Source organism: Balaenoptera acutorostrata, chromosome 11 (assembly GCF_949987535.1).
Source record: "Balaenoptera acutorostrata chromosome 11, mBalAcu1.1, whole genome shotgun sequence".
Classification (NCBI taxonomy): Eukaryota; Metazoa; Chordata; class Mammalia; order Artiodactyla; family Balaenopteridae; genus Balaenoptera; species Balaenoptera acutorostrata.
This window is the reverse complement of record NC_080074.1, coordinates 27,598,957-27,625,958: the sequence shown is the minus strand read 5'-3', so window position 1 is coordinate 27,625,958 and position 27,002 is coordinate 27,598,957. Positions and strand designations below refer to the sequence as shown.

The window sequence follows — 27,002 nt, the reverse complement described above, 5'->3', positions numbered from 1 at the left end:
CTCCCAACCATTCTTTATCACATTACCTTATTTTCTTCTTAGTACCTGTGGCTATTTTGTTTATGCAGTTGTTTATCAGAACGTAGGAGGCGAGGACTTGTCTGCCTTCTTCATCATGTATGTCAGAGCCCCAGTGAGCAGCAGGTGCAGAAGAGTTTAACTGAAGGGAACTGAACAAAGAGACCATGTACAGCGTGAAGGGAACCCACAAGACATGGTGAGGGCCCCGGGGGTTGTCATCCCCCACCAGGTGTGAAGGGGCAGGAGGAGGGAGCTGGGTCCCACACGAGCTGGGAGCTGTGCTAAGGAAGAGGGGCTACCCACCACCCCCAAGACAAGACAGGGAGGAAGTGGAGCACGGGGTAAATTGCCCAACTTCTTTCTCCTCCTGCCCTCAGATTTCCTGCCAGTGTTTCCAACTGGAAGCTAGAGGGCAAGGGAGGCTGGGTGATGTGGTCCACGGTTGTCAGGCTCCTGGGGCACAGCACAGGGCAGGGATGAGTGTGGAGTGGAACTGGATGGGAACAGACAGACAATAACCAGCCCAGTGCTGGTACAAGATGGGTGCTCAACCCGTGCCAAATGAATGCGTGAATGGATGACTAAGTGACTGACTGACTGAATGAATGAATGAACAAAGACAGCTGAAGAGAAAGAGAAAGAGATATCAAAAAAATGAACATTTAACAAGTTAATGGACCAGGCATCTTATACAAATGATCTTGTTTAATCCACACGAAGATCCTATAAGATGCATTATTGTTGGAAAACCTATGACCTCAGAGGTTAACATAAGTCATTCAGGAGAAATCACAGAGCCAGGGTTCCAGCTCAGGGCCTAAGTTCTTTCCCCTACATCACATTAAACATAACTTGCGTGTTTCCATACCTGCATCAGTACAGACTCTGCATCCCTTCCTGCCTGGAATGCCCTTTGGTTTCCTGAAATCCCGATAATCCCGAAATCTCGTTCAGCTCCCACTCCTCTTCACAGCCTGCCTGGATCACCACAGCCAGAGGTCATCTTTCTCTCCTCTGAGTATTATAGCAACTGTTATATATTGTTCATATTCCAATTACCACCTAATTTCTTTTTTTTAATTTTATTTATTTTTTTATACAGCAGGTTCTTATTAGTCATCAATTTTTTTTTTTTTTTTTTTTTTTTTTTTTTAAAGTTTTACTTGATTTTATTTATTTATTTATTTATTTATTTATTTTTGGCTGTGTTGGGTCTTCGGTTCGTGCGAGGGCTTTCTCCAGTTGCGGCAAGCGGGGGCCACTCTTCATCGCGGTGCGGGGACCGCTCTTCATCGCGGTGCGCGGGCCTTTCTCTATCGCGGCCCCTCCCGTCGCGGGGCACAGGCTCCAGACGCGCAGGCTCAGCAATTGTGGCTCACGGGCCCAGCTGCTCCGTGGCATGTGGGATCTTCCCAGACCAGGGCTCGAACCCGTGTCCCCTGCATTAGCAGGCAGATTCTCAACCACTGCGCCACCAGGGAAGCCCAGTCATCAATTTTATACACATCAGTGTATACACGTCAATCCCAATCGCCCAATTCATCACACCACCATCCCCACGCCCCTGCCGCTTTCCCCCATTGGTGTCCATACGTTTGTTCTCTACGTCTACCACCTAATTTCTTTACGATGTAATTATTAGAGAGCATCTCATCTCCTTAATTATTTTGAAAGCTCTTGGAAACAGGAAGTAATTTTTTTGTTTCTTGTCATTACTTTGCATCTACAGTACTTAGTAGGTAATCAGTAAATATTTGTTGGTTTGTCTATTAACGTGTAGTATATGGGTCATTTTCAGTGTTTTTTGTTGTTTAAGAAAAATTCATTTAAATGATGCATTTTGATATATGCTGTATAAACAACTTATGTCCTTTTCTCATTTATTATTGGTTCATTAGTATTTTTCTATTGCACATCCTTTGTAAGCAATGTTTTTAATGGTGATCTAATGGTCAACCCTATGGTTGTACCAAAATATACTTTATATTGCTGGACATTTGGGTGCATGGCTTTCCCACACTCCTCTCACTCCCACCCCCATCAATGTTGTTATGAATATTTTTGGAGTTGCATTTCTCTCAATGGAATCATTTCTCTAAGAGCCCATTTTTAGGGAATGTTTGGTTACAAATGATTAAGCACTACAGTTGTTAATTACACCAAATGGATTTAGCTTTGAGACTATCTATCTTGGGACTGGCTCTAAGGGAAGAGTCAGAATAACATTGTCTCCTGTATATGCAGATGTGTGTACCTTTGGAGCCAATCCATCATCTATCCATCCCCCCATCCAGTGCACACTACCTAGGAGTCCTGGTTGGGAGTGTGGCAGTCACCATGGGAGGTTGGTGGCCTCTTCTGAAGATACAACATTTCACCATGTTCAGAGCATCCCTGTTGTTTGGTGGCCAAGAAGCTGAGCACAAATGTCATCACAGCTGTTCCACCTTCCAGCCAAGTCCATATAGATTTCATTTATTATCATACTGATCACCTGCCTGGATATTACGGCAGCTCTTGAGGCACCGAACTGAAATGACAACTGTCATTAATATCTAAAATGCCAAGCTGTCCTCTTTAGCATCAGAAAAATCCCTAATTCTTTCTTCTCTTTTAAAATGTATTTATTTATTTTGGCTGCGCTGGGTCTTAGTTGTGGCACGCGGGATCTTTAGTTGCAGCATGCGGGATCTTTAGTTGTGGCATGTGGACTCAGTTGTGGCACGTGGGATCTAGTTCCCTGACCAGGGATCGAACCTGGGCCCCCTGCATTGGGAGCACAGAGTCTTAGCCACTGGACCACCAGGGAAGTCCCCCAAATCCCTAATTCTATTCTTGAAATTGCTTCAAAGCATTGGAGGGGATGAGGGAAGGGAACTTACATGGACTGAGTATCAATTACGGGCAGAAATTTGTGCTGAATGTTTCACAAGCATAATGTATTGATTAAGAGTAGTGAAATCTGGAGCCAGGTTACCTGGGTCCAGGCTCACCTTCCTGCTCTACTTCATCATGACTGTGTGACCAGAGCAAATTACTCAACTTCTCTTTTCCGTACTTTCCTTACCTGTAAAGTGGAAGTAACAGTTACATCTCCCCATAAGGTTGTTGCAAGACCTGGTTACATATGAGTACTAGATTGGTAAAGCAAGCAGAATGGTGCCTGGCCATCATATTAAGTGCTATGTGAGTGTTTGTTATTATTATTACTGATCTTATTTTAAATATAGTTAATTCAGTTCTCACAACAACTGTCAGAGGTAGATCAGGGGTTGAAAATAGTGAGTCTATGGGCTGAACTTGGCCTCCACGTGTATTTTGTTTGGCCTGCACATATTCCTTTAATCTGAGCCAACGTTTTAAAATCTGGAGTTTTATATAAAAATCTGGATTCCTAGCTCTTCTTGAAAAATCCTCATCTGGCAGCAACCAGCAGGAACTGAGTGCAGCCGACTTCTTTAGATGAGGAATGCCCCTCAGTATTATGTCAAGATGAGGTGGGGATGATTTCAGTGTGACTGATAGAAAACCCAACTAATAGCTTCACGTAAGGGTGTATTACCTCAGTTAAGGTAGGGGAGCTCCAGGGTTCATACAGTGGCACAAAAATGTTGTCAAGGACTGCTGCCCGCACCACTGATGTTTTCCACCTTTCCCCCGACATCTTCAGTAAGTCAGCTGTGATGTTCCCCTCCTTCCTACCAATGCCTCCAAAAGGTGCACATGTCACATGCAGACACATATCCAGAAGAGGAAAGCATGTCCTCCTTTCTTGTAAAGGTAAAACTTAAAAAAAAAAGTCCCTAACTGAATTCCCCCTGAGCTCACAAGTGACCAAGACTGGCTCATATGCCAACATCCTAGCTGCAAGGGAGTCTAGGAAAGCATGTCTCACACTTCCTACTGCTCTAAGTGGGAAGGCAGGATCTGCCTACAGAAGAGGCAAGGTTAGTGATTCAGCCACCAAGAATGCCAGGTATATCTCACTTAATAATTGCTCAAGTGCTTACACCTAGCTCCCTCTACTTAGCTACCTGTGGGCAACTGAATTTGTGATTCCAGTGTTTTCCCCATTTTACAGATGAACTGAAGCTCACAGAGAATACATGATTTACCCAAAGTGATACAACATAAATGCTTAGAAGGATGCCTGCCACAGAGGAAGCATTCAGCAAATGATAGCTACTAATTGTCTTCTGGGAGGTTTGAGGCATAATTAATTTAGATAGATTTTTTTAAATCAATTTGAGTTCTTTAGAAAGGAGGCCCACATAAGTTCAAAGTGGCATGATGACTTTGCTGTTTAGAGTTTGAAATTCAATTGGGATATTGACTCCTGCCTGGATAATCAACAGCACCAAGCAGTATTTATGGTGTCTCCAGGTGAGCACGTAAGATGACACGTAAGATGCTATTCAGGGAGGGACTTCCCAGGTGGTCCAGTGGGTAAGACTGTGCTCCCAACACTGGGGGCCCGGGTTCGATCCCTGGTTGGAGAACTAGATCCCACATGCACGCCACAACTAAGAGTCCACATGCCTCAACTAAGAAGCCCGCATGCTGCAACTAAAAGATCCCACATGCCACAACTAAAGATCCCACGTGCCGTAATTAAGACCCGGAGCAGGGGACTTCCCTGGTGGTGCAGTGGATAAGATTCCGGGCTCCCAGTGGAGGGGACCCGGGTTCGATCCCTGGTCAGGGAACTAGATCCCACATGCATGCCGCAACTAAGGAGCCCACATGCCGCAGCTAAGGAGCTGGCGAGTTGCAACTAAGGAGCCCACCTGCTGCAACTAAAACCCAGTGCGACCGAAGAAAAAAAAAAAAAGACCCGGAGCAGCCTAAATAAATAAATATATAAATATATAAAAAAAGAGCAAACGTCAATTCTCTAAAAAACAAACAAACAAAAAAAGATGCTATACAGGGATGTGGTCACCAGTGTCTAGGTACTGATCACCAAACAACTCTGGAGGGTGTTGTTTTATAAAAGAACAGTGTAGAGCATATGAATGTTGCAAGCATCAGAGATTGTTGGAGATTCTTGACAGGGCTCTCAAGCTATTCTATCAACAAGGGGCAGGGGGAAAGCTTTAGTAGAAACTAAGTATGTAAAGTTGTTTTTGATTCCATATGAAAAATAGAACCTGAAACAGGTCCAGCAAGAGGTTTGTTGTTGAAAGGATCTCCTTGGCTTAGCAATCATAGTGGCTGATGCTTTTTACAGTGCTTTTCATCTATACCTTATGAGCTGCTTTTAGAACAAGCAGGTTGGAGCCCAACCCTTCACTAATCCCCTGAGGTAATCTTTTAAGACTCTCAAGCGGAAGGTCCCACTTTTCCCCCTACCTCTGATGTTTCGTTCAGATCCCTTCACCAATCACTCTTGCTCTTACTGGCTATTTCCCATGCTAAATCATTCACCGACGATCTGGCCATCTCCTAGGGGAGCCAAATGGTTTTAAACATTTTCTGTGACTCATGTATGCTTACCAGTTCTCTTATTTATTTATTTTTTGTTGATGTCTCACACACACACATGCAAAATCAGATGCTAAAAAAAAGAGCATCAGTCACAGAAAACCAAATCTCCACTTTCTTAGTGTGTCTTCACTTGTATTTTAGTTTTTGGTTTATACAATTGAAATAAAAGTTTGCTTATTTAATCTTTAACCAAGTCCCAAGTTTAGCCAAGAGTGTCAAATTCAGGATTCAGCCCTATGAAGCTTAAGAATTTCTTGATGAAAAAGAATGCCATATCATTACTATTTGGCCCACGGGTGATCAGTTGCTCTGCTGCCTTCAATTGCACTGGCACCAAACCCTGCATCTGAAATCACTCAGTGATGAGACTAACAGAGCCAGTGGTGCAATCTTATTTTATTATTTTTGAAAAGCCCTTAAAATATAGGGTGCTGAGTAACTAAGAGAAGAACGCCTGATGAAAGTGACAGTAGAAATGAGAGGGATGCAGAATAGACACCACAGTGAATACTTAACCTGGCTCTTAGACCGTTCTAAGGCTTGGCTCTTTCCAGCTTGAGATCATTGCTTAGGTCTTCCTAGGGAGTATTTAAAGTAAAATGAACCTCTTTTTATTTATCCCACAGCTGCCATTTTGTCTTAACAATGTACTCCTTGAAGGCTTCTAAAGGTAAGGCTGATCTCTGTTGAATGCAGACATAACCTTTGCAGGCTACACTAAGTCCTGCCATCCCTAGGCAACCATTTATCTATGCATTGCCTCTGTAGATTTGCCTCTTCTGGGCATTTCATATAAATGGAATCATACAATATCCAGTTCTACAGCTCTTTGTGTCTGGCTTCTTCACTTAGAATATTTGCAAGATTCATCCATGTTATAGGATATATCAATACTTCATTCCTTTTTATTGCTGAATAATATTCCATTGCATGAATATACTACATTTTATTTATCCATTCAGCAGTTAATGGACATTTGGGTTGTTTCTACTTTTGGCTATATAAGGTATATGAGTTGCAAATATTTTCTCTCATTCTCTGAGTTGTCTTTCCACTTTCTTGATAGTGTCCTATGAAGCACAATAGTTGTAAATGCTGATGAAGTTCAATTTATTTTTACTTTTGTTGCTGTGCTTTGGTGTCATATCTAAGAAATCATTGCTTACTCCAAGATCATGAAGATTTCCACCTACATTTTCTTCTAAAAGTTTTATAGTTTTAGCTCTTACATTTAAGAGGTTTTTTTTTTTTTAAAGTATTTATTTATTTATTTATGGCTGTGTTGGGTCTTCGTTTCTGTGCGAGGGCTTTCTCTAGTTGTGGCAAGCGGGGGCCACTCTTCATCGCGGCGTGCGGGCCTCTCACTATCGCGGCCTCTCTTGTTGCGGAGCACAGGCTCCAGATGCGCAGGCTCAGTAATTGTGGCTCAGGGGCCCAGCTGCTCCGCGGCACGTGCGATCTTCCCAGACCAGGGCTCGAACCCGTGTCCCCTGCATTGGCAGGCAGACTCTCAACCACTGCGCCACCAGAGAAGCCCTTAAGAGGTTTTTGATCCATTTTCAGTTAATTTTTGTAAATGGTATGAGATAGAGGTCTTACTTTGTCCATGTAGATATCTAGTTGTCCCAGTACCATTTGTTGAAAAAATTATTCTTCTTCCATCCAATTGCTTGGGCACCCTTGCTGAAAATCAATTGACTATAAATGTGAGGATTTATTTCTGACTCTCAATTCTATTCTGTTGATCTATATGTCTGTCCTTGTGCCAATAGCACACTATCCTGCTTACTATAGTTTTGTACTAAGTTTTATAATTGGGAATTGTGAGTTATTCTTCTATTTCAAGATTGTTTTGGCTATTCTGGATCTCTTGAATTTTCATATGAATTTTAGGGTCAGCTTGTCAATTTCTACAAAGAAACCAGCCAGGGTTTTGAAAGGGATTGCATTGAATCTGTGGACCTATTGAAAGAGTACTGCCATCATAACCATATCGTCTTTCCATCAGCGAACATGGAGTGTCTTTCCATTTGTTTGTCTTCTTTAGTTTCTTTCAGTAATATTTTGTAATTTTCAGTGTATATACTTTGTACTTTTTTTCTTAAATTTATTCCTGAGTATTTATTCCTTTTGATGCTATTGTAAATGGAATTGTTTTCTTAATTTCATTTTCACATTGCTCATTGCAAGTGTATAGAAATACAGTTGGTCTTATGTACTGATTTTGTATCTTACAATCTTGCCAAACTCGTTTTTCAGTTCTAGTAGTATTTTTTTAGTGGTTTCCTTAGGATTTTCTATATACAAGTTCATGTCATCTGCAAATAGAGACAGTTTTACTTCTTTCCCATCTTAGTGCCTTTTATTTCTTTTCTTGCCTAACTGCCTAATTCACTGCAGTATGGTATTGAATATAAGTGGTAAAAGTGAACGTCCTTGTCTTGTTCCTAGTCTTAGGGAGAAAGCATTCAGTCTTTCACCATTAAGTATGATGTTACCTGTGGGTTTTTCATATATGCCCTTTATCAGATTGAGAAAGTTTCTTTCTATTCCTAGTTTGTGGAGATTTTTTTTTTTTAATTTATGAAAGCGTGTTGGATTTTGTCAAATACTTTCCTGCATTTTTGCATCTATAATCATAAGGAATATTGGGCTATAGTTTTCTTTTGTTGTAATCTCCTTTTTAAAATCTCAAATTGCAACTTTACTTTTCAAATACTCAAGAACCTAGAAATCAACTTATTTATTAACTTCTAAGATACTTGTGTTAGGAAGAGTTCTATATTACCACACTTATTCTGTACCTTCAATACTTCAAATCCAATAAAATGCTGTTTTAGTATTCTTGAAAGCAATTGTATTTGTGTAATGCTCGCACAAGAAAACAAATTGTATGATGGCATTTGAAGAATGAAAAAGCAAAATGACATTGTCACAGCCATTTCTGCCTTCACTCTACATGCCTTTTCCTTTCATTAATAGAATCTATAAAAATGGCAAGGAGAGATATAGGAAAGTTTATCATAGGCACAGTAGCTTTTATAGAAATTTGGAATTTAGCAGACGTTTTACGTAAGTCAAAACATCCACCTATATAACAGCAGTATTTGCAAAGTTTTCTGGTTTTAGTTTCAGGGTCATACTGGCCTCATAGAATGAATTGGGAAGTTTCCCCTCTTTTTCTATTTTTTTGGGAAGAGTTTGTGAAGAATTGGTATTATTTCTTCTTTAAATATCTGTAGAGTTCACCAGTGATGCAATCTGTGCCTGAGGTTTTTCTGTGGATAGTTTTAAAATTATTAATTGTTTTAAAACATAGGTTTTATCAGGACTTCTCTGGTGGCACAGTGGTTAAGAATCCACCTGCCAATGCAGGGAACACAGGTTCAATCCCTGGTCTGGGAAGATCCCACATGCTGCGGAGCAACTAAGCCCGTGCACCACAACTACTGAGCCTGTGCTCTACAGCCCGTGAGTCACAACTACTGAGCCCGTGTGCCAGAACTACTGAAGCCCGTGCGCCTAGAGCCCGTGCTCTGCAACAAGAGAAGCCACCACAATGAGAAGCCCATGCACCACAGCAAAGAGTAGCCCCCGCTCATTGCAATTAGAGAAAGCCCGCGCAGCAACAAAGACCCAACATAGCCAAAAATAAATAAGTAAATTAAAAAAAAAAAAAAGGTTTTATTATTTTTCAGGTATGGTGAGGCCATTTGATCAGGAGATGATTGCCATTGAAAAGATAGTTTGTTACTCATAGTTCTCAAGTTCCCACACATATGGGGGAAAAAACAGGGTCAGTCAGGAGGCAAAAGGAACAAGGGGAAAACATTGGCAAGAACCCTTTTGTTTTTCCCTTGGAAGCCAGTGCAAGCAGGTTTAGGGTTAGCTATTTTGAATAATTTCAGCAGGTTCTGGGGCCTGGACCTGGGGTGATTAGGGCAGATAACATATGAGAGAAGAAAAGAGAGCAAGTATATATTTATAGAGTTTGTTATATTTTCCTTCTTGTTTACCTTTCCCGTCCTCTTCATTTGATCCTGTGGATTTGGTGTCGTTTCCTTACTCTAATATAGCTTTGCTCCCACCCACTTTGTGCTCTTGCTGTTAAATACACTATGTTTCTATATGCTGAATGTCCATCAGTACAATTATATACATATTGTTTTATACAATTGCTTTTCAAATAAGTGAAGAAATATGCATTTATCCTTTCTTATCATTACTGACATAATTACCTCTCCTGGTGCTCTTTGTTTTTTGTGTGTGGAATCAAATTATTCTCTAGGGTCACTTGCTTTCAGCTTGAAGAACTCTCTCTAGTGTTTCTTGTAAGATGAGCCTATATATTTTTTATTAAATCTTTGTTGTTGTTTTTCACTTAATAATGTACCATGTCATTTCCCATCAACTCTTCTTCAAAAACACAGCTTATTACACCTACATGATGTTTCATGGCCAACATATATCTATTATCCTAAGGGGTTATTTTCAACTTTTCATTATTACATATGATGCTATCATAAACATCTTTGTATACGCATCCTTTAGGAAACATTCTTTTTTAAAGTAGGTAATTAATCTGAGAATACAATTATATCTAAAACCATTCAGACTCCCTTCAAAGGTGTTCTCCCTGCCCATCCCCATCTCCTTCTCAAATGTAATGATTCTTATAGTCTTGGTGTGTGTACATTTTCATGTACTTCCCTATGCATTGAGAGAGAGAAGAAAGGAAGGAGGGAAGGAGGGAGGGAGGGAGGGAGAGAGAGAAAAAGCGAGAGAGAGAAAGAGATGCGTTTTGTTTGTTTTGGCACTGGTTTTAGTTTTATATCAGTGGGATCATCCTGTGTGTCCTGATTTTCACCTTGTTTACTTTACTTAACAACAGGTCTAGGAGATCTTTCCACATCATAATTTGAACTCATTCTTTTTTTAACTGCTATGTAGAATTCCAGAGCCATTTAACAAACATTTATTGAGTCCCACTGTGTGTCAGAGTCTGGGGATTCAGAGACTATTTTCTCATGAAGTTTTACTGTCGCTGTGTGGATATGCTAAATTTAATATTCCCACTTTGATGAATATGTAGGTTTTTTCCCAAAGACAGATGCTTAGAAGAGGAATTACTGAGTCAAAATATATGAAAATTTAAAAGTATCTTGACATGTAATATAAAATTACCTTCCAGGAAGGGAGACCAGTTTATATTCCCAAGGGGAATGCTAGCCTGCTAATTTGGTAGATGGAAAATTTCAGTTTAAATTTGCATTTTTTATAATACTACTGAGATTGAATATTTTTCCATATTTATTAGCCAACTGTATTTTCTTTATGGATTGTTAAAAAGTTTTTTTTTTGCCCAACTTTTAATAAGGTCTATTTTCGTGTTTTATTATTTATTTGCATAAATATTTAATATATTGTGGATATTTTTCTTTTGTAGTTTTTGTTGCAAATATTCTTTCCTATTTGTTTTTTGTATCTAATTTTTAAAATGACTCCCTGATGGACAGGAAGATTTTATTTTTTAAAGGTTTCATTTTAATGGAGTCAAAGCGTCCATTTTTTCTCTTTTTTTCCCATTGTATTTATACTTACAAAGTCCTTCCATAAATCAAGATAAGATAGAAAACCATATATTTATTTAGCTATTGGTTTCATTTTTAACATCAAACTTTTTAATCTACCTGAAAAAAATTACTACTTTAACTTTATTATTTTTTTCCCCAAACTGTTCTCATACAAATTACTGAATGACTCCTATGCTCACTGTATCTGATGCCACAGAACTCTATCTCCATACAGCCACTCAAAACCCTTTTTTGTTTACATTTTTTACTTTCATCATTGATCCCACTCCTATTTTTTATGTACCATAGACACCTACCTTAAAATGTGTTATATAAGTCCTCATATAATATATACATTCTTATAAAATAAGGATTGCTCGTTGCACGTGCTTAAAATATATATTCAGTGTAAAATCCCACAGATCATTCTGTGTTTTACCGTATGTCTCACTAGAGTTGTGTCTATTTTGTACATCTTTTCAAATAATCCATTGTTGGTTTATTCATGTCCTCTATTTTATTTCTGTCTCTACCTTTATTATTTCTTCCTTACATTTTACCAGGCTTATTTAATTTTTTTCCAATTCCACAAATTAAGTGTTCAGCTTATTTTCTTTCAATTTCCTGTTTTCTAATAAATGTATCTAAAGCTATAAACTCTCTTTTTGGTACTACTTTAATTGTATTACATAATTTCTTTCACGTAGCATTTCCAATGTTTTTAATTCCAAGCACTTTTAATGCTCCTTACAGCTTCTGCTTTAATCCAAGCATGACTTTAGTAGAATATATTTTAGTTTTCAGACACAAAGAATCATTTTTAATATCCTTTGGTTATTGGTTTCTAATTTTGTTAGAACATTATTGGTAAGATGTTAACTGTACTTTGTTAAGATTGCCTTTGTGATTAATTTTTGTGGGTGTTCTATGTTGCTTGGAATGAATATGCATTACCTGCTTGTTCCATGTTTAAATTTATTATTTGCTTTTTCAAATAAACCGTACATTTGTGTGTGTGTGTATGTGTTTTTTTGTTTTTTGTTTTTTGTTTTGGTCTGCTTGACCTAAGAGTTTCTGCCAAGGACATTTGAAATATCCAGCAGCAATTATATCTTCTGTTTCTCCCCATAGTTCTGTCAGCTGTTATTTTATTTAGTGGGGAGATGGTCACAGTCATTATATTTTATAGAACTTGGTTCCTTTCTCTAATGCATGATGTCTCTTGTTATCCCTTGTGCTTTTTGGTCTTGAATTCCGTTTTGTCTGACAACAAATATTTCTAAGTAATTAATTTACTTTCCTTAATCTTGTAGCATCCTTCTATATTTATTTCTCTTTTTTTAAGAGTTTCTTCAAAAAGTTCTTTATAGGATAAACCTTCTGAGTCTTTTTTTCTTTTTTGTTGCACACACTCACATGGAAAAGATAATTTAGCTGGTTATAAATTTCAACATAAGGCATCTCGGTTTTGTTTTTCCCTAATCCTCTTTGGCAGTCTCTAAGGGCTTTCAAACTGAAAAAAATTTCCTTAATCTGGTAAATTCTGTCATCCCTTCAAACATTTCCTCCCCTTTGTTTTTTCTCCTTTTGGGATTCCTATTGATATGGAAGATCTCCTAGCTCAGCAATTTTTTTCTTTAGGTGTATTTCTTGAGTTATTAATCTCATTTATTGAGTTATTTTTATAAATCATGTATCACTTTTTTTTGTAGCCAGGTTTTCCACTTGGTTCTTTATTCTATTAGTTCTGATATCATGTTACCACTATTGTCTCTTATTTGTTTGAAGATTTTTATGCTTATTTAGCAATAGTTATTTATCTACTCATTAATTCTGCTGCTTCTCTTCTTGTTGTCTTTCTTTTATAGTGATGCTCTTCTTTTCAGGTTTCTACTCCCCTGGGAGCATCAGCTTCAGTGTATGGCAATATGTACTGGGGAGCTGTTAGGCCTTGGGTTATGGCGGGTCAGGTCCTGGGAGGGCGTGGGGCTCCACCCTCAGGATGGAGAGTGCCCCTCACCCTCCCGCCCCTGTCCCACAGTATGGGCTTGAGCAACCTTTGTTGTCTCCTGCCCATCACCCACAGAGCAGGTCACCTGTCCCTTAGGGAACCTCCATTACTTCTGTCCTTCACTTGAGCTTTTTCCACGAGTTTCTCTCACCTAGGGATGGGCAGGAGAGCAGGAGGGAGGACCTGGTGCTCAGCCAGTCTACCTGCACCTGTTGTTTTCTCCTTCTCACCCAGCCAGCTCCAGGGCCACCTGCCAATGTGTTACCCTGCCAACCTGGCACTACGGGGTGGGTGCCGCCGTTTTTCTGTTTCTCTAGAGGCATCAGGCACACAATCCACCCAGGATATTGTGAGAGAGAAGGAACGCAACTCTTAAACAACCCCTGGCCGGGAGGCCAGGCCTCCTGGATTGTCCTCTCTCGCCCCACTGGCCCTGTCCTCCAGGAGGTTCTCGCGGTGTTCTGGTGGGGTTTGCAGAGCAACACACACCCCTCATGTTCTGGCCCGTGGCTGCTCTGAACTCATCCCCTGCTGCTCACCAGCCCCAGCCTCTTCCTGTTCCTGGAGGCATCAGACACATTCCTTCCCAGGGTCCCTGTGCTGTTGACTTTTGCTCCTCTGCCCGGAGGACTCTTCTACCTGCTGGAATCTGGTGGAGGGAATTCCTTACCTCCTTCAGGTCTCTGCTCAGTGAGGCCTTCTCTGAGCATATGCCCCACGAATGCAGGCCTGGTCGTTCCCCATCCTGCCAGGGCCCAACACCCTCCAGATAACACAAAGAGTCATTTTGTTAAGTTGTCCCCTCTGCCAATTCCACTGAGATTTTGACTAGGATGTGGGGGGGGGGGGGTCTTAGGTATTTTATTGGAATTGCATTAAATATGAATTTGGACAGAATTAGCCATTTTACAATAGTTTAGACTCTCTTATTGAAAGAATGTGCTAAGTATGTTAGTTTCCCAGGCTGCTGTAACAAAGTATCACAATGGGGTGGCTTAAAATAAGAGAAATTTATTCTCTCACAGTTCTGAGGCTAGAAGTCCAAAACCAAGGTGTTGCCAGGGCCATGCTCTCTCTGAAGCCTCTAGAGAAGGGTCCTTTGTTGCCTCTTTCTAGCTTCTTGTGGTTGCCTGTAATTCTTGGAGTTCCTTGGCTTGTAGCTGCATCATTCCAATCTCTGCCTTTATAATCACATGGTCATCTTCCTTCTGTGTGTGTCTGTGTCCAAATTTCCTTCTTCTTATAAGGATACCAATCCTTGGATTAGGACCCACCTAATCCAGCATGATTTCATTTTAGCAAAGACCCTATTTCCAAATAAGGCTATAGTCACAGGTTTCGGGGAGACATTATAGGGGGGCACTATTCAATCCAGTACAGTAAGTCCCTCTCTTTTTATGTCTTTGTGGCTGTTTGGGAAGGGGATAGATACATAGTTTTTTAAACCATCATATTTTTGAGCTGGTAATTACTATGAAAGGAATGCATTTTGGATAGTGGAAGTAGAAGACCCCCACCAGATTCCTACTAAGCTCTCCTGTTAGTAGACATGAGATTCCCATCAGTAGAATCAGAAAGAGATTGTTAATAAAGACAGGATCATTATTTCTACTCTGCAGAGGACTTGTTCTTTTGTCCTTTTCTGTTAGTAGATAACTATGTATTTTTTGATCAGATAAATTCTTTTTTGACTTGGCACACAGAAGTGACTTTCTGGGCTGACCAGAAAGGACACGTAAATTAATTTTAGTGTGAGTTAATCAGACGGTTCAGCAGTAGGTGGGGCAGACCCAGGCATACGGAACTGACACCTCAGGTGATGGAAGAGCAGCAGTGGGAGGAGGGAAGAGGGATTCTGAGAGAAGGGGTTGTTTCCATCTCAGGTTCTGTAGCCATTCATTCAGCCTCCAGGCAGAGAGAGTAATTGGATGCTGAGAGTAGTGACAAAAACACATGCTTGACTCTGACACTTAGCAATTGACCTCTGGGTAAGCATCTTATTGTCATTGAGGCTTAGTGTTCTCATCTGGAAAATGGGGCCCTAATACCTCAGAATGTGGTTGTTAGAAGTTTACGAGATAATATAGAGAGAATTCCAAGTACAGTGTCTGGTCCCTGACAGGTGTTTAAAAAATGTTAGTTCCTTCCCCCAAACACTCCTCAATCTTTTCCCTTTCCATTGGAACGTTAAAAACAATGGGCAAGAAAATGAATGCTACAATTTTCAGGGAATGTGAATATCTTGATATTACATTTACAATTCTATTTCTCGTTATATCCTAGCCGTGTTTCTTTCAGTTATTGCCAAGTCGGGAACACAATTGGCAATTAAATTGGTGCATGGGTATCTGAAATGCAAGGAAAACCAATCAAGGAAAACATGCTTTGCTCTTTCATTCTTGTTCTTCTGCATTTTAGCCCAAGCCTTTTACTTTCTCAAACTGTCTCACTTTGTCACGTATCTGGCTCCTAGAGCGTAAGCAGGTGGTGGGTAGAGGTAGCCCCCTTTGCATAGAAACATTTATAGTGTCTATGCCCAGAGTTACATGGCACATTTTCACTTTGTTCCTCTTGTTCTTTCACTCCGCTTTCACACTTTTGCAAAACAGCTGCTGTTGTTAGCTCTTCTAAGTACCCTTGTGAACACTGGGAATCGTCCTATTGTCAAAATCTTTGCAGCTGGCTCCTGGCTAGTATTTCGTAATCCATTCTGAAAATTTTAATAGCCCTTAGTTTTTCATGTCAGTTGTGTTTCCTGTCTTACAGATAATTGTGAGTCACTGTCAAGGCTTGGTTGGCCCAACTCTTCCCTTTTTCACGTGACTTTAAGACGTGCTGGGAATTCAGATTCCTAAGGCTGATAGAAACTAATTCTTTTCTGTTTGGTGTTACAACTTTGCTCAAAGACATTATTATTTATTCCACTTCTAAGCATTGATTTGTCCTTGAAATCTGTGTGATTTATCCTTCTGATATGCGTGGGTGTTTTCTAAATTTTCTTCTTTTTTTATTTCTTTGTGAATGATTCTTAAAGAGCTTTGGACTTTTGAGTGGGTACCAGACTTTTCAATTTCACGGACCAATGAGACAGAAAACAAAAAAGTTGAGGACTGAAATCGTGTTGCCAACATTTTATTTTGCCAGGAGTATATATTTGAAAAAAACAACCCACCGCTTTCTACCATTGTCATTTCATAAAAGAACATTTTAACATCAAAGCAAGTAAGGAAGTAATCCTGCAATAAATGAAAGTCTTTTAAGTGGAATGCATTTAAAAAAAAAAAACTTGCTACATTGTCCTTTTCTCTTTTTGCCTGGATCCAGTGAAAATCTCTACAAAGACATGTGAGAACTGCTGCCTTCAGAGCCTGGTCTATAGCCTCTCACATGGTGGCTCTGAGCGTTTTCTGTTACCTTCATTGTGTCAAGGTTGCTCCTACCTGGCATTTTCCCCTCACGCTCCAGCAGCATTCAAAGACCTCTCCTTCTGGCAAAGGCTTCACTGCCACACTGGACAGCCTTGACTGTCAATTCTGCGAGGCTAGACGTCAAAGGAGCTGGTGGTAGAGAAAGCCCAGCAGAGGCGGCAGCTGTTAGCTCTGAGGACACGGAGCAGCTGTCTGCTGTCGTTCCAGAGCTATCTCATCATTTATTGTGCACAAAGGTGGCTTTACAATTCTCCATCCTTGTTCTTCTCCCCCAGCCCAGGAGAACCCAATGTCTTTCATGGTGCCATGACTCAAGATCTTTGCCATTTGTCTTCCTTTCCTTCAGGGCTTTCAATAGTTTTTTTGTGTCATAGACTAGAGTGTTTCAATGTCAAATACAAAATGCAGGCCTCCACAGAGCAAGGATTCCTACCCTTTTGCCTTTGATTAGATTTTCTTTCTGAATTCCAAATAACAGCCTCTGCAAAATTGGGAAGAAGATGAAGTGTCAGGTGTGGCTGGACTTTCCTCTCCGCATTCCCCATTTCAGTTCCATCCACCTCTCCTCCTGAGAGCTGGTGACTTTGTGCTGTCATTTGCTCTTCCTCCAGAGGGCAAGTAATCTGATAAAACCACTCATAGTAAGGAGCTAGAAGCATAATTTCCCCCCTGCCGGATGTTCTTACACACTGTGAAGTAGAAAGAGAGCTCACCTTTGGAGTCTGAACGAGTTAATTCCAGCCCTGGCTGTAGTTGCTGCTATGGGACTTGGGCAATTGATATAGTTTCTCTGAGATTCTGTTTCTTCATCAACAAAATGAGAATGATAATCGTGTCTATCTCACAGGCTTGATGTCAAAATTAAACGCGATTGCGAGTAGTCAAAATACTTTATAATCTGAAAAGTGTTTTGATTGTTTGTTAGTCTTTTCCTTGGGTTATAAACAGTAGAAACCTACTTGAGCTAGCTTGAGTAAGGATACTGGGTTTGACCAAGTCTCATATAAGGCAAGATTGAGGGCCTGTGGGAAATCAAGAGGTTCTCTTCCTCTTGGAGATCCTTCTAGTGTTCAACAGTATCTTCTGCTCTCCTTCATAGACGCCCAGTTAAGTTGTATTTCCAAGCCCTCCTTACTTCTAGGTGGAACTATGTGACTGCGGGAAGAAGTGATATAGGCCTCTTCTAGGCCTGGTTACAAAATGTCCCATGTGATTTTTTTTTTTTTTTTTTTTTTTGCTTATCTCTTTTAAATTTTATTTATTTATTTATTTATGGCTGTGTTGGGTCTTAGTTCCTGTGCGAGGGCTTTCTCCGGTTGTGGCAAGTGGGGCCACTCTTCATCGCAGTGTGCGGGCCTCTCACTATCACGGCCTCTCTTGTTGCGGAGCACAGGCTCCAGACGCGCAGGCTCAGTAATTGCGGCTCACGGGCCCAGCTGCTCCGCGGCATGTGGGATCTTCCAGGACCAGGGCTCGAACCCGTGTCCCCTGCATTGGCAGGCGGATTCTTAACCACTGCGCCACCAGGGAAGCCCCCCATGTGATTTTCTATGTTCCCTCCCTTCAGTATTGGGATGGGGTAGAATGATGCCCAGGGAATCTTAAAACCACAAAACTGTGGAGACATGAGATGAGATGAAAACATCCTGGGTCCCTGAGTCACCGCTTGGAGAGAGCTGCACGGGAGAGCCACCCAACCAAAAACATTAGTGTTGGACTTTGTGTGAACAAGAAATAAACGTGTATTGTGTGCAGTCACTGAGATTTGGGATTGTTTCTTACAGTAGTTAGTCTACACTAATACACCATATCTTGAGTCTGCTTCCCCCTACCCCTAGCATCATTTATTTCCCTTGCTGCACACCAGCTTTCTCTGCCTTCTTATTCATCACAGTGGAAAATGGCCATCAGCAAAAGCAACCAAGTTGACCCCTCTTCTGTTCACGAGAATGGCTTGATCGCAGCTAAGACACATTTCATATTTCAAATTCCTTTGAGAGAACTGAGTTAAGTCCAGCTGGTTTTGGGTGCTGATACCTGAACCAACCCATATGTGATATCTGTGAGGATAAGGAGGAGGGGCACTTTCCAGAAAGGCAGTGCTGGGCAGCCAACTCCAAACATACGTACCACAGTGCTCTATACTTGTGATAACATTTTAAAAAAGGAACATGGGAGGAGTGGAGACATACTTTTCTTCTTACATACCCCCCAAAAGAATAAGTCTCTAAGGAAGGCTTGGCTTTTCAGTCATCAGGTAATGGTTTAATTCTTGGGGCAGGATAGCCTTTCCCAACTGCCCTCAAACAATATTGGTTTAATGTAACAATATTGCCCACCCAGTGTCATGAGGCACTGGGTTAGGGGCTGCATGTTCTGCACCACACCAGGCATGATGACCACGCTAATATCTGCAGTAGGTAAAGGGCAGGAATCATTGTCGGGTGCATTGGTACTTCAAGTGGGATGCAGCAAAGTCCATAAAGTGACCCTGGGATGGTGTCGTAAAAGACGGCAGACAAGAATAGGAGTTTGATTCCTTCCAAAGCATGGAATGAATATCACAAAACAAAAAACTAGCTCACAGAAATGTCTGCTTTTCCATGTAAACAACTCTCCATATCAATGTCACCTCCCACCGCCTAAAAGGTAAAAGTCAAGTTTCTGAGGTGGTGCACAAGGCCCTTGGTGAGTGGCTCTTTCCAGCCTGACCTCCCAGTGGGTCCTCACACACTCCATCCACTAGCGTCTAACCACACTGAACCAGGAGCATTTCCCTGAGAGGATCATCTTCTCTAAAGCCTCAGTTTTCAATGTATGCTTTCCCCTCTGCCTGAACTATCCCTTTACCCTTACCTACAAAGAATCCTGCCTGATGTCAGGACTCAGCTCCAGCACACCTTCCAGGACTAGCAACCCCTAGTTAGTGTTAAGCCATCTCTCTTTCCTGCTCCATTGTAATATCTAAATATGTCTTGTTTTTTTTAAACGACATTTTTTCTAAGTGCGAAGATCAAAAAATGTTAATGCTACCAACTTTGAAAAGTTCAAATAAGCCCAAAAAACAAAATTAAAATCTCCCATTATCCCACCCTTCAGGGGGAATATATGTGCAGTACACACACACACACACAAAGCACACAACACATGTACATATACATATAATTTCCAAAAATATTTTGCTTTTGTACTTGCTTTTCCCTCTTAACAAATGTATCATGAAGTTCCTATTCATCTACAATACAATTTTTAATGAATATGTAATAACTTGTGGATATCCCATAATTTATTTGAGCAAACTTATTGTTGAATGTTTATGATTGTTTCTAATTTTTCATTGTAGTAAATAATTCTGGGATGAATAACCTTGGATGTAAATCTTTGCATATCTCTCTGGTTATTTCTTTAGGATAAAAACCTAGAAAGAGAGTTACTGGGTCAAGGGGTATGCAAAAAAGATCCAAAGGCAAGAAAGCAAAGAGAATTACTGTCTTGGGTCCCTTTCTCAGAAAGAGGAAAACTTTCCCAGGAACCCTCCTCCCCAGAAGATTATTCTTTTGTCTCAGGGACAGAGTTGCATCATGTGTATATGCAGAAACCAGGTACTGGCAAGGGAAGGGAGACTACCTTTGGCTTAGACCACCCAGAGGTAACCTATCACACCCAATACCTCAAAAAAATGGCCTTCTGTTATTAAGGAAGATTTGAGAGTAGCTGTTTTATTTCACATATTGTACAAATATTCATATCCTTTCAAAAGTGACTGTGTTTTACTTTCTGAACCCTACAGAGCCCAAGGCTGTGTCTGCCATATAGTCAGCCCCAAATGAAGGCTTGTCAGATGAATGAAGCCTACATATACATGTACCTATATACAGTTTGGTGTGTGTTTTGTAGTAATAAGTAAGAACAGGCGGGAGAGTGGTTCACCATACAATTGACCTCTAGAGACTGGATAGCTGTGGGATATAGACTCAAGGCAGCCTGGGAACAGAATAAGAGATTTTCCCAGGACACATCAGCCAGTTACATCCAAAACTCGGCTTACTTTTCTATTAGTTCAATGTATTTTCCATTGGTCAGTTTTTGAATCAGTTTTACAATGACCATTACAATTCCATCCTTATTTAAGCCAAAAGAGCTTTGATGGGCTATGGAGATAAATATCCATCACCTGGAGAAATAAAGCAACCCAGATATTAATTATAGAATTGTTCACCTTGACAGAGATCCTAATGTGAATGAGTCCTTGTATAATTATTATTAGAATGAATTTGCAGTTAGAAGAAGTTGTCATGGTCTCTTAAGGCTAGAGTTACAGAATTCTGAAGAGCAATAGAAAGAAATATCAGTCTATTGTTGAAGAATTAATATGGTAAGTCATCAGTTTGAATCCTGAGGTTTATGGGAACTGAATAAGTGTTTGTGTGTAAGGGGCACTGCTGTAAGCTTCTTTTGACAATGGAAGCCTTGAAAATTTGTCTTACAAACCCAGGACCTTGTGTGAGAAAAGTGCAAGTTTTAAAATTTCTTGATTAAAAATAAAAAAGGAATTTTTTTTTTTTGGTTTAGGGACAGAAGTTAAGAACAGCCTTCTAATGGAGCCTTAAATAAATGAACCAGGCTTCCTTTTTTTGTGTGGTTAATGATCTACATCAGCACAGTCATATATTAGCATCATCTTCCAAGATGATGAATAATTATGCACCCTTTGGTCCATCAGTAACTGACTACCTCTGCGTCTCTATTCCTGCCCTGCAAATAAGTTCATCTGTATCATTTTCTAGATTCCACATATATGCATTAATATAAGATATTTGTTTTTCTCTTTCTGACTTCACTCTGCATGACAGACTCTAGGTCCATCCACATCTCTACAAATGAGACTTGTGGACACAGGCAGGGAAGGGGAGGGCGGGATGAACTGGGAGATTAGGAATGACATATATACACTACCATGCGTAAAATAGATTGCTAGTGGGAACCTGCTACATAGCACAGGGAGCTCAGCTCAGCTCTCTGTGATAACCTAGATGGATGAGATTGGGTAGGTGGGAGGGAGGTCCAAGAGGGAGGGGATACATGTATACATATAGCTGATTCACTTCGTTGTACAGCAGAAACTAACACAACATTGTAAAGAAATTATACTCCAATTAAAAAAAAAAACCAACTACCTAGTTACGTTAACATAACCAACCTTCCTGTGAAAACAGTTATTTAGATGTGTAATTATTGATAATGCAATTAAATTGATTTTACAATAATTTATCTAAATCTAACAGTTTTTATGGTCTGCTTTTTAAAAAAATAAACCATAGGGAATGAATGCATCAAATCACCCTTTCTTAGCTTTACTGGGATTTTTCAATAATTAAACATTGAAATGACTTTTGCCTGAAGGAGATATGGACTGTTCAAGGTTGTGTAGTTGATTATGAAATTCAATAATTGACTGCAAAGTTCTATAATCCTCCATCATCCAGAGATGAGAGTAATCAATGACAAGCTGATGAGAATTAATGAGTGAATTACAAAGTGTTAAGTGTTAAAATTCATTGGCACTCAGGTGTGTGAAGAGATTATAGAAATGCGCTGGTAAGAAGAGAGCCATATGATTCTGCCACCACTGTCCTCTCCTTGCCTCACCCAGACAGAGTCTCTGAGCGTGGGTAGTCATCCCCAGAGCCCAAGCCTTGCCTGCTCACTTTGATATAATATTCAGAGGTGGAGGATTAAGTTTGGACTGATGTTATGGACTGAATGTTTGTGTATCCCTCCTCCTCCACCCCGTACTCCCAAATTCATATGATGAAGCCCTAACCTTCAATGTCATGGTATTTGGAGAAGGGGCCTTTGGGTTAGGCTAGATCACGAAGGTGGGTCCTTATGATGGGATTAGTGCCCTTATAAGAAGAGAAAGAGACAGCAGAGTGCTCTGTTATGTGAGGACACAATGAAAAGGTGGCCAGGAAGAGAGCTCTCACTGGGAATCCAATTGGCCAGCACCTCAATCTTGGACTTCTCAGCCTCCAGAACTGCGAGAAATAAACGTCTTAGGTTTAAGGCACCCAGTCTATGGTATTTTGTTATGGCAGCCTGGGCTAAGACAGACCGAGATCTAGGCTTCTGAGGATTTGATGAACAAATTGGACTTCTCAGGTGTATTGTCCCATGACTATACCTTCCTTTGTATTAATATCTTTCCTCATTTTTATTAGCAACCTTATCACACTTCATCAGCACTTATAGAATATGCAATTTGGCTTCATTACTTTATTGCCTAAGTATTTATTAAACATATACTAATGTAGTCACTCTGGCCTTCGGCTTTGAATAAGATATGAAGGTGACTAAGCATCAGTCTTTGCAATTGAGAATTTACACCTCAGTTTACACCTGAGTCGTAAAAAAATAACTGACAATAGAGGACTGTGAACTAGGTGCTATGGGAACCCAGGGAGTGCGACTTCCAGAGCATTCCAGGAAGGCTTTCAAGAGGGGTGACTTTTGAGTTTTACTAAATAACAAAAATGCATATGAAAATTAATATTAACACTCTAAATTATGAAACATATTAAACATACAGAAGACACAGAAAATACTATAACGGACATCCGTATATCCACTACTCAAATGAAATACAAGTAAGCTTTGTTTTAGATAGCTCCCCCTTACTCTTTTTTTTTTTTAATTTTTAGAAATGAAATGCAATAGTTACAGGTTAAGTTCCATCCTTCATCCCTTTATTTTTTCCTCATCCGGAAGTAGTATCTTATCCTGAAATTGATGAGTGTCGTCATATATATTTTGCAATGCTTACTACATAGGTGAGTGTGTATACATAGAATTGTTATATGTATGTTTTAAACGCACTTCATAGTGTTCTTCTAAAATTTGCAATCTTGTTGTTAGCACATGTTTTTGAGATTTAGTCACATGTAGATAGGCTATTCCTCTACTTTTTCTGGGCGTGCTGTGAATCAGTAATGAAATAAACTTTCTTATCAATATCTCATGTGCATTTGAAAAAGTATTCTCTAGTTTAGCTGCCTGCAAATGGAGCTTTTAAACACCATTTTAAAGAAATTCTCAGACTACATTTTAATCATTTCAAGAAAGTGTTGTTCTAACCCATGGAACTGCTTCATCACTTGCAGTGATGAAGTGTGTTGCACTTCAACACAAACTGCAGTATGAATCTTGCTGGTAACAAAACAACACAATCATTATTTATTCAGGCTTCCTATATGCCAGGCACTGTTATACATGGTATATATGAATTACTTCTTTCATATATAACTTCACTTGTTCTTTTTTTAAATTTCAACTTTATTTGTATAACAAAAAGCTTTCATTTTAATGAAGTCCAACTCTTTTTTTTTTCATGGATCATGCTTTTGAAAAATTTATCACTGTAGCATAAAATTTCCTACCTTAAGCATTTTAAAGCATTGGTCCCCAACCTTTCTAGCACCAGGGACTGGTTTTGTGGAAGACGATTTTTCCACGGATTGGGGGTAGTGGGTGGGAGGGTTGGGAGTGGGGATGGTTCAGGCGGTAGTGCTAGCAATGGGGAGCGATGGGGAGCGGCAGATGAAGCTTGGCTCGCTCGCCTGCCACTCACCTCCTGCTGTGCGGCCCGGTTCCTAACAGGCTGTGGACTGGTACTGGTCTGCGGCCTAGGGGTTGGGGACCCCTGTTTTAAAGTATACAGTACAGTAGTGTTAATTATAAGCACATTGTTGTGCAACAGATCTCTAGAACTTTTTCATCTTGCAAAACTAAAACTCTGTACCCGTTGAACCAACAGCTCCCCATTTCCCCTTCCCCAGCAGCCCTTGGTAACGACAGTCAACGTTCTGTTTCTATGCATTTGACTACTTTAGATACATCAGGTAAGTACAGTATTCTGCTCTGTGATTGGCTTATGTCACTTAGCATAATGTCTTCAAAGTTTACCTATGTTGTAGTGTGTGACAGGATTTCCATCTTTTTTAAGGCTGAATAATATGGCATTGTATGCAAATATCACATTTTGTTAATCCATCCCTCTGCCATTGACATTTGGGTTGCTTCCACCTCTTGGCTATTTCGAATAGTGCTGCAATGAACATGGATGTGCACATATCTCTTTGAGATCCTGTTTTCACTTCTTTTGGATATATACCCAGAAGTGGCATTGCTGGTCATATGGTAGTTCTATTTTTAATTTTTTGAGGAACCTCCATGCTGTTTTCCATAGCAGCTGAACTATTTTACATTCCCACCAACAGTGCACAATGATTCCAATTTCTCCACATTCTCACCAGCACTTGTATTTTCTGTGTTTTGGAGAGTTGCCATCCCATGAATGTGAGGTGGTATCTCATTGTGGTTTTTTTTTTTTTTTTTTAAATCTTTTCCCCTCTACCCATCTTTTTTTTTTTTTTTTTAATTTTATAGCTACTTTATTTATTTATTTCTTTATTTTTGGCTGTGTTGGGTCTTCGGTTCGTGCGAGGGCTTTCTCTAGTTACGGCAAGTGGGGGCCACTCTTCATCGCGGTGCAGGGACCGCTCTTCATCCCGGTGCGCGGGCCTCTCACTATCGCGGCCCCTCCCGTTGCGGGGCACAGGCTCCAGACGCGCAGGCTCAGTAGTTGTGGCTCACGGGCCCAGCTGCTCCGTGGCATGTGGGATCTTCCCAGACCAGGGCTCGAACCCGTGTCCCCTGCATTAGCAGGCAGATTCTCAACCACTGCGCCACCAGGGAAGCCCCATTGTGGTTTTGATTTGCATTTTTCTCATGGTTAGTGACCTTGAGCATCTTTTCATATGCCTGTTGGACATTTGTACATCTTCTACGGAGAAATGTCTGTTCAAGTCCTTTGCCAACTTTTTCTTTTTTTTCTGATTTTAATTTTTTTAAAAAAATTTTTATACAATTTTAAAGATTACACTCCATTAACAGTTATTAATATTTGCTATATCCCCCCATTGTACAATACATCCTTGTAGCCTATCTTACACCCAGTAGTTTGTACCCCCGCCCTTATATTGCCCCTCTCCCCTCCCCACTGGTAAACACTAGTTTATCCTCTCTATCTGTGAGTCTGCTTCTTTTTTGTTATATTCACTAGTTTGTTGTATTTTTTAGATTCCATATATAAGTGATATCATACAGTATTTGTCTTCTCTATCTGATTTATTTCACTTAGCATAATGCCCTCCAAGTCCATCCATGTTGCTGCAAGTGGCAAAATGTCATTCTTTTTTATGGCTGAGTAGTATTCCACTGTGTGTGTGTGTGTATATATACATATATACATATATATGTATGTGTATATATTGTATTCCATTGTGTGTGTGTGTATATATATATATATATATATATATATATATATATATCACATCTTCTTTATCCATTCATCTGTTGATGGACACTTAGGTTGCTTCCGTATCTTACCAATTGTAAGTAATGCTGCTATGTACATTGGGTTGCATGTATCTTTTCAAATTGGACATTTGTATATCTTCTTTGGAGATTTGTCTGTTCAAGTGCTTTGCCCATTTAAAAAAAAACTGGGCTATTTGTTTATTTTGTTACTGACTTTCAGGGGTTCTTTGTATATTCTGGATATTAACCGTCTATCAGATATATGGTCTGCAGGTATTTTCTCCCATTCCGTAGGTTGCCTTTTCACTCTGTTGATTGTTTCTCGTGCTGCATAGAGGTCTTTAAATCTGGGTAGTCTCATTTGTCCATTTTTGCTTTTGTTGCTTGTGCTTTTGGTGTCATATGAGGCAGATCTTGAGATGATTATAACACAGTGACTAGAATTAGAATCAAGCTTTCCAGAAGTTAGCTCTCTCATAAAACAATGTTGGGGAAATGGGTTCTGTGCTCCAATTTGAGATGGCAGTTTTATTTCCTTACTGGGGTCTCCTTTTTCTTCCATCCTTACTTCAGGGCCTGCTACCAGCTGTTAATCAAGACTTTCATGGTTTGAGGTTCCATTAAATTGGGTCTTGAGGACAGAAATTTAGTTTAGGGACAAGTTAAGAAACCTGCCTGAACCATGATGAGCCACCTACAGAGCTGGACTTGAACTTAATGTGGCTACATTGCCCCTGCTCTAAACTACCTCATGCACCACCCTTCAGTCACTGAAGACCCAAGTAGGAAGAGGGGCCTTGGGATGCTTATCATGGCAACAGTTATTGAAGGCTTCCTACCTATCAGGCACAGCTCCTTAAATCCTCACAACAACGCTATTCAATTATTAGCCCATTTTACAGATGAGGAAACTGAGGCACCAAGGAATTAATTTACTTGCCCAAAGCCACATGGTTTTTTTTTTTTTAAGTAGAGAGAAGGATTATTTATTTATTTATTTATTTATTTATTTATTTATTTATTTTTGGCTGTGTCGGGTCTTCGTTTCGTGTGAGGGCTTTCTCTAGTTGTGGCAAGCGGGGGCCACTCTTCATCGCAGTGCGT

The 27,002-nt window shown here is 40.1% G+C and overlaps 1 protein-coding gene across 3 annotated transcripts in view; it reads left to right on the top strand.

The window, feature by feature from the left end:
• The window catches only part of CRADD (CASP2 and RIPK1 domain containing adaptor with death domain), a 259,024-nt gene that overhangs the window by 37,704 nt on the left and 194,318 nt on the right, over window positions 1-27,002 (top strand). The window contains exon 1 of one of the 3 annotated variants that reach the window (XM_057556162.1): window positions 6,154-6,178. The exons of the other annotated variants lie outside the window; for them this stretch is intronic. The gene's annotated coding sequence lies outside the window, so the exon portion shown is untranslated. Of the gene's footprint in view, window positions 1-6,153; window positions 6,179-27,002 lie in introns of those variants that run through there. 3 annotated transcript variants of the gene reach the window in all.